Genomic DNA, 12,055 nt, shown 5'->3' with positions numbered 1-12,055 from the left:
GACAATGGTGTTTATAATAAAAGCACTGGGGAAAAATAAAGTACTATACACTGTGGTTGACATTTGCTTAGCTTGTCCTGTGAGTAAGACCAAGAATAATGTGTTCATTATCACATTTATTTTAGGGTATTTTAGGAAGATTCATCTGGTGTCTCTTCTGAATTGAATTCCATGTTGCAGATAAAGCATTCTTGTCCTGCCTACACTGATCAGGAGTAGATTATCCCTTTTGTCTTTGTAGAGACCCTTTATGGGTTAGAAGGTACTATGATGATCTGCACCATCTAAGTAACCCTTGTCCATAGACACAGCAGCACTCCTAAAGAGAAGACAACAGAGTTTTGCATTGCCACAGCCCACAGAGACAACATGCCATCTGCTGCCCAAGCACCTGCATCACAATCTATGACAAATGTGATTCAGCATCTAATCCTAACTGCTTCCACCTCAAGTGGCACTCATAAGTACATAGGGAACACATAGGTTGGCTTTGGAGTCTGGAATTAGGTTCACATAGCACAGGTATGTTTCCTACCATGCAGGTGAAACGAAGTACGTCAAATTTGAAGTGTCTTATGTCCACACCAGTTTAGTGGTGATCTATTCCATATAATACCTCTGGCAATGCACAGAGCAGCCTATACAAATTACATGGAATAAAGTTTTTGCATGTATGGATCAAATTCCAGTCTTCCTATACTTTGGTATTAAGAGGGCCTAGGTCAAAGATATATTATTGCTTTGTTAAACTATAAGAAATGACACACAGATTCTTTGCAGATTGAGTCTTTTATCCCTGTAACATCACTGCACCTCAGCATTTTGTATATGTCTTACTGACGGTATCCTGGTAGGAAGTTAACATGATGACTTCCTCAGTCAATCGCAGCTTGGTTTTCTGAGCGTCTTCAGCTCTTTTTTAAGTAAATTGGAGCTGCCTGTCTGGAAAGTCTGTCTGCAGTTATAATTTCCCAGATTGGCTCTATTTTTCTGTGAACCCAGCAGGGCAGATGAAGTTATGTGTCTCGGCTACATGTAGGTAAGTGCCATTTACAAAACTACCTCCAAGAATCTTCCTTTGTGCAGGGTGTGGAATAGGTAAGCAAACATTACGAGTCTCTGAATTGTCCTGCAATAGTACTTCATTTGCTTCCTGCACAGAAGAACCCTTTTACATTGTAATGAATTTTACCCTAAGTCTTAAAGATGAACGCCTTGTACCTAGTCAATATTGAATGATTATGTTTGTACAAGAGCAGAATTCATACATCTTGTGCTTGAAAATATTTTAGTTACTTATTGTTCATCAAATATGCAATTCAAAACAAGTAACAATGCCTAGTTTAAGTGAAATCTCAAGCAGTTTCCTCTGATGAAATGGAGTATGTAATGCATATTTTATTATAACGGATATTCTTTTGTGACTCACTAACCTTTGCCTGAAAACAAAAATATTTATGCTACTTATTCCAAGAGCAAAATAATGAATATGAAAATTGTAAAGCTGCAGTTACATATGAAAAAGCTATTAAAAGAATAGCTAGGCATGTTAGCATTAGATTTATGTTTCATTTCCATTATTTATTTTAAATTATCCATCGAAAAATGTATCCTTGAACTGTTTTATAACAAGGGTGGCCTTACCTTATCTAAGATAAACCATTTTATTTTATCTAAACTGGAACATCTTCTTTAAGCTGATAATATAACCAATCTATATCAACAAAGAGAGCTCCAGGACCTGTTCTCTGTCCCTAAAGCTGGCTGGCACATCTTGGCTTGTATGTACAGCTAAGCTATTTTCCCTTTCCAAAACAACCTACCACTTAAATAGGAAATGTCTGTACTCCCTACTAGGAATGTCCCCAGCTGGGATACAGACAGTGCTCAGGTATGATCAGGGAGAGTGCTAGATGGCTGAGGCCAAAACTATGCGAGCAGCCTTGCTAACAGCGTAACTCAATGGACAATCTTATTCCAATTCTTAGGCCCATACTCCAGTACCTTACTAGTATAGATGCAGATTTACATTGTCTCTACATTCAATGAAGGAGCTATGCTGAGGTGATATTCCATCTCACTTGTCTCACTTAAGCATTCGTATGGGATGAGTCAATATCTGGAGGTACTTCTTTCAGTTAAATATAGGAAGTGCCTAGATAATTATATGATAGATTTCACATTTGGACAACTATAATTCATGTAGATTAATACCATCATAGATGTTATGGCTTAGATTCAGCCTGCCTAACATTGGGAAACGCATGTCTGATTTATAGAATGTACTGGATTCGAGTTTCCTATTTAGTCAATGGAAAAAGATAGGCGTGTCTGAAAGACAGAGCCACGCCAAGATCTGAAATGACCTCTGCAAGTGTCTCTGTCACCTTTGCCCATAAAGAGACTGAGACAACCATAACCTAATTAACTAAGGTAGGTACCTCAATCTAAAGGCAAGGTTGAATCTGGTCTGATAAGCCCATTCCTAGGGCCCTGATTACAGACACTCACTGTGCAGATTCTTGGATTTCATGTTTTTAAAAATCGTGTCATTCTTGCCACTGTAGAGGGGAAAAGGATTTGGAAGTATAGCTAAAGTATAGTCAAAGCAGAAATATTTGCCTGAATCTGTAGACAGTATGAAGTACTAGCTCTGAAAAATTCATCTTACTTGTCTCAGTTAGTCAAAGGGAAACTCTCTGACACACTGGATTCCTGCCCTTTTTTAGACAAATGGACTAAATCTGAGCCAAATTTTGCTAGAGGAGTTTTGTACCATTTGAATTGCAATCACATCTTGTCAGCAGCATTCATTCCTGAAGAACTGATAGAAGCTACAATTACTGGAAGGAAGTTATTAAAAAAAAAACAACCACATTTATGAAACCTTACTCAATATCTTATTAATTTGGAAGACTTCATGAAAAATCAAAGCAAAAGTGACTTAAATGAACAATTGGGAAGTAGGAGCCACAGCATCAAATTGTACTACACACAGCATATAAAACCTGTGACACATAGAGGTTGTTTCTAAAAACAAAAAACAAGTCTAGTGCATATGAGAATTATGTGTGTAATCTTGTTCCTCCATCTGCCAGGAACTTTTTCAGTTTATTTTGCCCTTAAATTATCAACAGTGCAGTCTCTACTGTGAATGCCAGTACTACTGTAATCATATTTTTTGGTACATTTCACTGAAAATTCCCCAAGGCAGCACACAATGTGGTTAAAATCAATTTAGGTTCTGTTTTACAGTCACTACATGGGAGAATTTTTTTATTGCTTGCAGTGTCCCCATTTGTTTAGGTGAGCCCAAAGGGCAAAAATTGCAACTGGTACATCTATGCAGTTAACTGAAAGAGGACGAGAGAGCAATCTCAAGCATTAAGCCCTTGTCTACACACGCCGCTTGACTGCTCATTCACTGCTGGCTCTGTCCTGTAGCTGCTTTCCCTCAGACAATACTTTTGGTGTAGTTCAGTGAATTTTTTAATTGAGCAACTGCTTTTAAAGGAAATATGTACAGGGCCTCATCAGGCTGGACTCTAAGCCACACGGTCCTATAATGCTATCCCACCTTCAGCCAAACTCACAAGCTGTTCCCCTATCAAAGTAGGCAATGCACAACCCAAGTGTCACCCTACAGAAGTGCTGCTCAGGGAAATCGCATATGAAAGCTGGCATGTTGTTCCAGATGTGCTGAAGAGCTGGAAAATCTGTAGAAAAATAAATGTTATAATTACATCACAGGGCCACCAGACAGGATCTTGAGGAATCAAAAGGCAAATATTATGAACAATGGTTGAAGTCAGCAGGTACCATTTGATCTTAAACAAGGGGTTAGGCCCTTGGCAGTCTTTTATGTAGTACTATAGGCATACTAATGACATCTACATGTCATAAATATTGCTTTTTAACACTCCAAGTATTACTTTTACCCATATTAAATTTGTCCCTCTTTTTATTTAACCTTTATTTCTAGATTGGTTTTTACCTTCCTTTTTTTCATGCTGCTTTTTGAGCTTTTCTTCATTGTTAATGGAATTGCAAGTGCAAATAATAAGAACCAAGCAACTTATTTGTGTTGAACTTTAAACCAAATGCATGTACAAAAATGTTGATACAAATCATAAGCTGTAAAATCTTGCCTATATGCATATTTACTTTTAGTATAGTTCATTCCTGCCCAAAAATTTACCAGGGCAATACAGTTTCAGAATAATAACAGAAAGGAAAAAAGTGGCTCATTTAATCTGCCTTTGTGACTTTTAATTGTTGAATTTACATGTTATTTAATGCTAATTACTTGGATTTCATTCAAAGCTCCTTTTGACATGCCAAGGGTGATGGTAAATTTGGATAAGTAAAAAATTCATGAAAACTGTTGGATGGGTGCTGGTATCAGTTTGTATGTCTTTCATCCCCAACCACTTTCATGCTCAAAGTGTTTGGAGTACATAGCGTATCTTGCTAAGAGTGTAACACACATATTGTATAGTCACTTTATTCTTCAAATACAGCCCCTAAACAAGATTTTCACTGAAAAATGTCAATACATAGCAGTGCTTTATAATGTACCAAACAATATTAATTTAAAACTATCCTGTAGCGAGACCCCCCTGAACTTTCTTAAAAGCTTTGAACTTTTCAGTCACCATGAAATTACTCTGGGCAGCCAGCCAGTTCCTAAATACACTGTGTGTACATTAGTAGCAAAGCTTTTAATTTTGAACATGATTGATCTCAGCCTGTTATGAAAGCTGTCAACTAAAATGAAAGTGTTAGAGCATTGCAGTAATTTTTTCATGATCATTTAATTTCATTGAAATATTTACAGAGTGTTTATGTGAAATTTCACATACATTTGCCTCACAGGCCACATGGAAAAGCATCTTTCACTCCTTACATTTTGTGCAATACTGGCTCTTCTTCCACAATCAATATTAAATGAATAGAGAACAAAACAAAAAGTTAGGAAGGGTAGGTCTTAGCCCTTTGGCTATGGTTAACTGTGTTTCTCCTCTGGCATGTTCTCACCAAAGTGTCAATGTCTTAGAAATTCAATGAATGTTAAATTTGAGCTTTCAGATTGCTTTGCCAAGTACATTACTTTTGAGGATGGCTTTGTCTCTAAATGCAAATTGGTGATATTAAGAAATGCTCACCTTAGTTAGCCCTTTGAAATGTTCAAGTGATCTTTTTCTTATTACGAGACCCTGGAGCACTTCCACCTTCCAGGCTGGCAGCTCCCGCCTGAGTCCATAATGAAGCTTCTGCAAGTGCAGACACTTCTCACATCCTGCTACTGTTGAAGGGGATGTGGGCTGGAGGGCAGGTGTGACGCTGTCCTGTATTTGCCTGAAGATCTGAAGTGCACTGTGGCATCTCTCCTCTGGTGAACGTAGAGAGACACTGTGGGAATGCAGCTCTCCCAATCTGGTCCTGCTGCTTGTCTCACTCCAATGATTTCATGTTCTTTCAGCAACTCCAGTTGCTGCTGTCAAAGAAGTTTCAGTATGTACTTTAAAATAACTCACTGGTGTCAGCCTGACCACGCTTGCAGTGATTAATATCTGGGTGAATGCAGTACGACAATGTTTTAAGGTAAGAACAGTAAGAACTATTATTTATTGCCTCACCCTCCTCTTCGGGTTCTACTTAGAACAAATCATGGAATCATAGAATGGTTTGAGTTGGAAGGGACCTTAAAGATCAGCTGATTCCACACACACACACCCCAGCAGGACATCTCCCACTAGATCAGACTGCCCAAGGCCCCATCCAACCTGGCTTTGAACACTTCCACACTTCCAGTGAATGGGCATCCACAACTTCCCTCGGTAACCTGTGCCAGTGCCTCACCACCCTCATTGTGAAGAATTTCTTCCTAATGTTGAACCTAAATCTTCCCCCTTCCAATTTATAGCCATTCTTCCTAGTCCTAACACTATATGCCTTTGTAAAAAGCCCCTCCCCAGCTTTCTTGTATGCCTCTTTCAGGTACTGGAAGATCACTATAAGGTCTTCTCAGAGCCTTCTCTTCTCCTGGCTGAACAACTCTCTCAGCCTCCACAGGGCAGCTCTCAATCACATCAAATCCCATCCTGTATTGAAACTGAAGGTTGCCCTGACCCAGGTGTAGGACCTTGCACTTGGCTTTGTTGAACCTCATGAGATTCACACAAGCCCACTTCTTCAGCTTGTCCGGGTCCCTCTGGATGACATCCCGTCCTTCCAGTGTGGCAACTGCAACGCTCAGCTTGGTGTCACCTGCAAACTTCTTGAGTGTGCAGTCAATCTCTCCGTCTATATCATTGATGAAGATATGAAACAGCACTGATCCCAGTGCAGAACCCTAGGGGACACCAGATGTCACGGATCTCCATCTGGACATTGACCTATTCACCTCTACCCTCTGAATACAACCATCCAACCAATTTCTTATCCACTGAGCAGTCAAATCCATATCTCTCCAATTTAGAGAGAAAGATGTTGTGGGAGACCATGTCAAAGGCTTTACAGAAGTCCAGATAGATTACATCTGTTGCTTTTCCCATGTCCACTGGTGTGGTTACCCCACCATAGAAAGCCACTAGGTTGGTCAGATAGGATTTGCCCTTGGTGAAGCCATGCTGGCTCCCATTAATCACCTCGCCGCTATCCATGTGCTTTTGCATAGCTTTTAGGAGGATCTGTTCCATGATCTTCCCAGGCACAGAGGTGCAGCTGAAAGGTTGGTAGTTCCCAGGGTCATCTTTTCTACCCTTTTTAAAAATGGGCACAATGTTACCCTTCTTCCAGTCACCAGGGACTTCTCCTGATTGCCATGACTTTTCATATATCATGGAGAGTGGCTTGACAACTACATTGGCCAATTCCCTCAGGACTTTAGGATACATCTCATCAGGTCCCATGGACTTATATGTGTTCAGGTTCCTCAGGTGGTGATGAACCTGATCTTCCCCTACAGCAGGAGGGGATTTACCCCCTGGCCCCCTTCATTGAGTCAGGAGAGCAGTCGTCAGTGAAGACTGGGGCAAATAAGTTGTTGGGTACCTCAGTCTTCTCCTCATCTGTTGATATAAAGTCATCATTCCCAACCGTCAGTGGGGGTACGCTTTCATTAGCCTTCCTTTTCTGAACTGACATACCTGTAGAAGCCGTTTTTGTTGGTCTTCACTTCCCTTGCCAAGTTCAGCTCCAGCTGCACCTTGGCCTTCCAGACCTCATCCCTACAGAACCAGGCAGCGTCCCTTTACACATCCCAGGTTACCCGTCCCTGCTTGCACTGCCTGTGCAGTTTCCTCTTCTTCTTTAGTTTAACCAGCAGGTCTTGATTCAGCCACGTCAGTCTCTTCCCTTTCCTACCTGATTTCTCACATCTGGGGACTGAGCACTCTTGTGCTTTATGGAAAGCATCCTTAAATATTTGCCAGCTCTGTTCCACTCCCTTGTCCCTGAGGACCACATCCCAGGAGGTCCTACTGACTAACTCCTTGAAGAGCTGGAAGTCTACTTTCCTGAAATTTAGGGTCCTGACTATACTCTTCACCTGTCCCATATCCCTCAGGACCTTGAACTGTACCAGTGCATGATTACTGCAGTCCAAGCTGCCTCCAATCTTGACTTCACCAATGAGCTCACTTGTATTGGTGATCATCAGGTCCAGTATTGAATTCCCTTGGGTGAGGGTGTCTATTAAGAAGTTACCTTCAATGCACTCTAGGAGTCTTTTGGTCTGCCTACAGCTTGCTGTGCTACTTTTCCAGCATATGTCAGGGTGGTTGAAGTTCCCCCCAGTATGATGAGAGCTTGTGAGCATGAATTCTCCTTTAGCTGGAGGAAGAAGACTTCATTGGCTGGCTCTCCTTGATCAGATGGCCTGTAGTATATACCAACCACAAGGTTCCCATTGGTTCCACAGTCTTTTATTCTGATCCACAATCTTTCAACCTGTTTGTGGCTACTCTTCAATGACAGCTTTTCACAGTCGATGGGGAAGGGCTGGGGCTCCAGGGCAGGCAGGGGGCAGGAGGAGCAGGAGGAGGACACACACAACAGCGCCTACTGCTGTACCTCCTTCCCGCACTCCCTGCAGCAGCTGCAGCTTGTTGCAGATGAGAGGAGTGAGGAGCAATGCCTGCTCCTACATCTCCTCCTCTCATTGAAATAGAAGCCACAGCAAAGCCCCTCAGGTGTACCTCAGCCTTGCACTCTGCCCTCAGATAATATTTAAGACACAGACAATACCAGCAAATGACTCTATCTTTACATGGTCTAAAACAATTATGTAAACAGATCAGGGAGAAGTTGTATCTGAACATATTATTCAAACTACCGTTGGAGTTCCAAATTAAAATTTCTTCTCTGCCACTCTTCACCATTTATGTACTATTTGGATAAGTTCTTCTGGTTTAGATTTAGAACAGACAGTTGTACTGTGTGTATTGTGCCATTAAATCTGCCTCTGTAAACTCAAGTGCTGTAGAAATAATGGAACTAGGCATAAATTCCTACTGTGGCTTTACAGGAACGGTTCTAGCAGCCACAAGAGAATTTAGCCAGGCCAGGCTGACAAAATGTTGGTGAACAGCTCCCAGTAGGCTCTTAGGAGCTGGAGATCAATGGCCACTTGGAGTAAATCAGACCAGTGTGCATTTTCTTGCCAATAGTAATAATAATAAATAAAATAAAAAATCACAGGAAAAATGTCTTGATATTTTGAGTTTAGCTGTTACTAGAAATGCACAGCACCATCATTCCGCATTTCAACATAATCTTGCACCTTCACAAATATAAGTGTTTGTTATGTGATAAAGAAAGTTCAAATGTAAAGGTTTTAAGCAGCAATACAAAGTAGAATGTATGTCGTGTGGAGCAACAATTACACCCTAAGTGCGTAGAGAAGAACTCAGTGAAGCTAAACGCCTCGTTCTTCCCAATATGTAGTATTATCACAGTATGAGTAATTGGAGATCTTCTGTAGAATTGCTTTGGCTTTAGGTTATTTTAAAGCCTGTCTTGAATCATTCTCCTGTTTAGAGAGACAGGGGAATATTGCTGCCCCCTTGCTTACATTTTGAACTCTACAGTTTCCTGCTTCCAAGCTCTTCTTGAAGTACACTGCACTGAGACTTCAGACAACATTGCAGAAAAGCCCTGTTACGTTATCCAATTAATTTCCTTGTCAGTTAGGGATTTATTTATGTGGTACTCTGGCATTTCAAGAGTTCTGTCTAGTCTGAGTTTGAAATGACGAGACACTTCCTTCCAGAGACTTTTTCTCTGAAACACTCACAGATTTCCCTGTAAGGATAATAATCTTTATCCTCAGCCTAAGAATTCCCTTCCTTAATTTCATCCTCCCATTCCTATATTTGGAGTAGTCTATTAAATTCCTGAAATAATTTGTTTTCAAATATTTCTTACATATATTTAAGTTGGCTCCCCTCCCCTTACTTTATTATCGGTTATGGTAGATGCAGTATAAATATTGGGCCTCTTCAGTCTTTCTCTCCTTTTTTCTCCCTTGACACAACTGCTGTAAGTAGCTCCCCCCGGGTTTTCATGGCTCTCTTCTGCACTGTTTTGGCTTATATCTGTGAGACTAATAAAATGATATTTAGAAGAAAGTGCAAACTTAAGTATGATCTCTTCAAACCAGCATGGAGAGGAGCTGTGGACTTCTGTGCCATTTCTAAACCTATATGTCTATCAGAGACTCTGAACACAGGCTTTGGCTGGTAATGTAATTGGTGCCCAAACTGGCCTTTTGATGCTGTATTGAAGTACAAGTTCTTGTTTAGTTTCTGCTCTTATTCTTGCTCTAGAATTGTTTTCAGTCTGTTACTTCCTACCCCTGTTTCTAAATGTGTCCTTTTCCTTATCCACCGTGGTATTTGCAACTGTTCATATATTAATATCAAGTGAATTTCACTGATGTCATAATTTCTTCCTTTTAAGGATCATTAATGAAGCAATGGAACAGAATCATAGAATCATAGAATCATAGAATAGTTAGGGTTGGAAGGGACCTTAAAGATCGTCTAGTTCCAACCTCCCTGCCATGGGCAGGGACACCTCCCACTGGATCAGGCTGCCCAAGGTCCCATCCAACCTGGCCTTGAACACCTCCAGGGATGGGACAGCCACAAATTCCCTGGGCAACTTGTGCCAGTGTCTCACCACTCTCATGGTGAAGAAATTCCTCCTTATATCTAGCCTAAATCTGTCCCTCTCAAGTTTATCCCCATTGCCCCTTGTCATATCACCACAAGCCTTTATCAACAGTCCCTCCCCAGCTTCCTTGTAGCCCCTTCAGGTACTGGAAGGTAACTATAAGGTCTCCCTGGAGTCTTCTCATCTCCAGGCTGAACAACCCCAACTCTCTCAGCCTGTCCTCGTATGGGAGGTTTTCCAGCCCTCAGGTCATCCTTGTAGCCTCCTCTGGACCCATTCCAAGAGCTCCATCTCCTTCTTACATTGAGGATTCCAGAACTGGACATGGTACCCCAGATGAGGTCTCAAAAGAGAGGAATATAGGGGCAGAATCCCCTCCCTCCACCTGCTGGCCGCACTTCTTTTGATGCAGCCGAGGACACGGTTGGCCTTCTGGGCTGCAAGTGTTAGAGAGCAGAGAATTAAAATAAAAGAATAATGAAATACATATAATTGAAATCAAATTATCAGAAATTAAGATTTCTTTTTTCTAAATTATATAAAAAAAATTTTAAAATCAAAATATAGACTCCATTCAGCATGTCTATGATGGGACTATAAACACCCCATCCCTGAGAGGTTTAAAGTGCCCACCAAGTTATCCTGCACAACTATATCACACGTTACATTATTCCAGATGCATTCTTACTAAGTGCTTTATCATTAATCATTAGCCTTTGTGTGTAGCTCAGCAAACATTATTCAGTCCGCATGATAATTTATATCCAATGAAATATGAACTGTTTTTCCGTTTAAGCTTTTCTATGGCTGGAAGTGGTGATGTTGCTGATAGTGTGACAGTGCAGCAGAGCAGTTGTTCTTCTATAGCATGCTGTGGGAGCGTGCATTTCACTAGGCAGTGCAAATGATAGTTAAAAGTCTGCTTGACTTCGTGGGCAATTACCCCTGCTAAAAATCTATAGCTGATGTCGATCAGCAGTGTTCCCTACAAGTGCTGGTGGTAAAAATCTGCTTTAAAGCGTAAGCTTCTAAGCCTGTGATCACAAGCAGGTGGAAGAAGGAGAACTGAAATAATCTCAGTTAGATGTATGCTTGAAATAGTTGAAATAGTATGTGATACATGTACCATTTAAAATAAATGTAAAAATCAATTTCTCTGACTCTTTTTGACTTGGCACTTTTTTGCAATGACACAACTGAATTGCTGCATAAGGTAATCAGAATCCAGGAATTGTATCTCCATATCACATCTCTTTTATCTTGTGTCATCAGATGCAGCCATCATTTGTCCACATACATAGATGCATCTGCCTCTTCTGTACATAGCTGTGTGATAGTCCATGGAATAACTGTTTGTGGATACTTACAAATGCAACATTCACTATGTGATTTGCTGCCGCTCAGTGTCAGTATTGCTGATGTAGATGGGTTCTTTTGAGTCCTTTGTTATTACTTATAATACTCATCTAAATGTAATTTTCCAGTTATTTTCATGTTCTAAGAGCTGGATTCCTTTAAAATTTCTCCCTTTTAAAATTCTATGTTCTATTTGAATATCTAAGAGCCGTCAGCATGTACAGGAAAATGTGTCTAATATAGAAAGATCATGGGTGTTTAGTTGCTTGAATAAGTGTTAGAGATCTGTGAAGAAAATACAAAACAAGCATATTGAATAGGACACTAATATGCCTTGTATTTTAAAATTCAAATTATTAGCAATCCTCTCATTTTGTGACATTCAATTAAAAGCGTGGTATTGTTAGGTATTTGTCAGCTTCTAGCACAAGCAGACCAACAAACTCGTGAGTATCAAATTTACCCTCTGTAGTTCTTTGCTGCCATCTTCTGTTTCTTTAAAAGTTTGCAGTTATTATTT

The 12,055-nt window shown here is 40.4% G+C and overlaps 1 protein-coding gene across 1 annotated transcript in view; it reads left to right on the top strand.

Moving 5' to 3' along the window:
• The window catches only part of NALCN (sodium leak channel, non-selective), a 235,677-nt gene that overhangs the window by 167,032 nt on the left and 56,590 nt on the right, over positions 1–12,055 (top strand). The window lies entirely within an intron of this gene.

This window comes from Phaenicophaeus curvirostris, chromosome 1 (assembly GCF_032191515.1).
Source record: "Phaenicophaeus curvirostris isolate KB17595 chromosome 1, BPBGC_Pcur_1.0, whole genome shotgun sequence".
NCBI lineage: Eukaryota > Metazoa > Chordata > Aves > Cuculiformes > Cuculidae > Phaenicophaeus > Phaenicophaeus curvirostris.
Note: the sequence above shows the minus strand (reverse complement) of the source record. Positions and strands in the feature narration are given on the sequence as shown.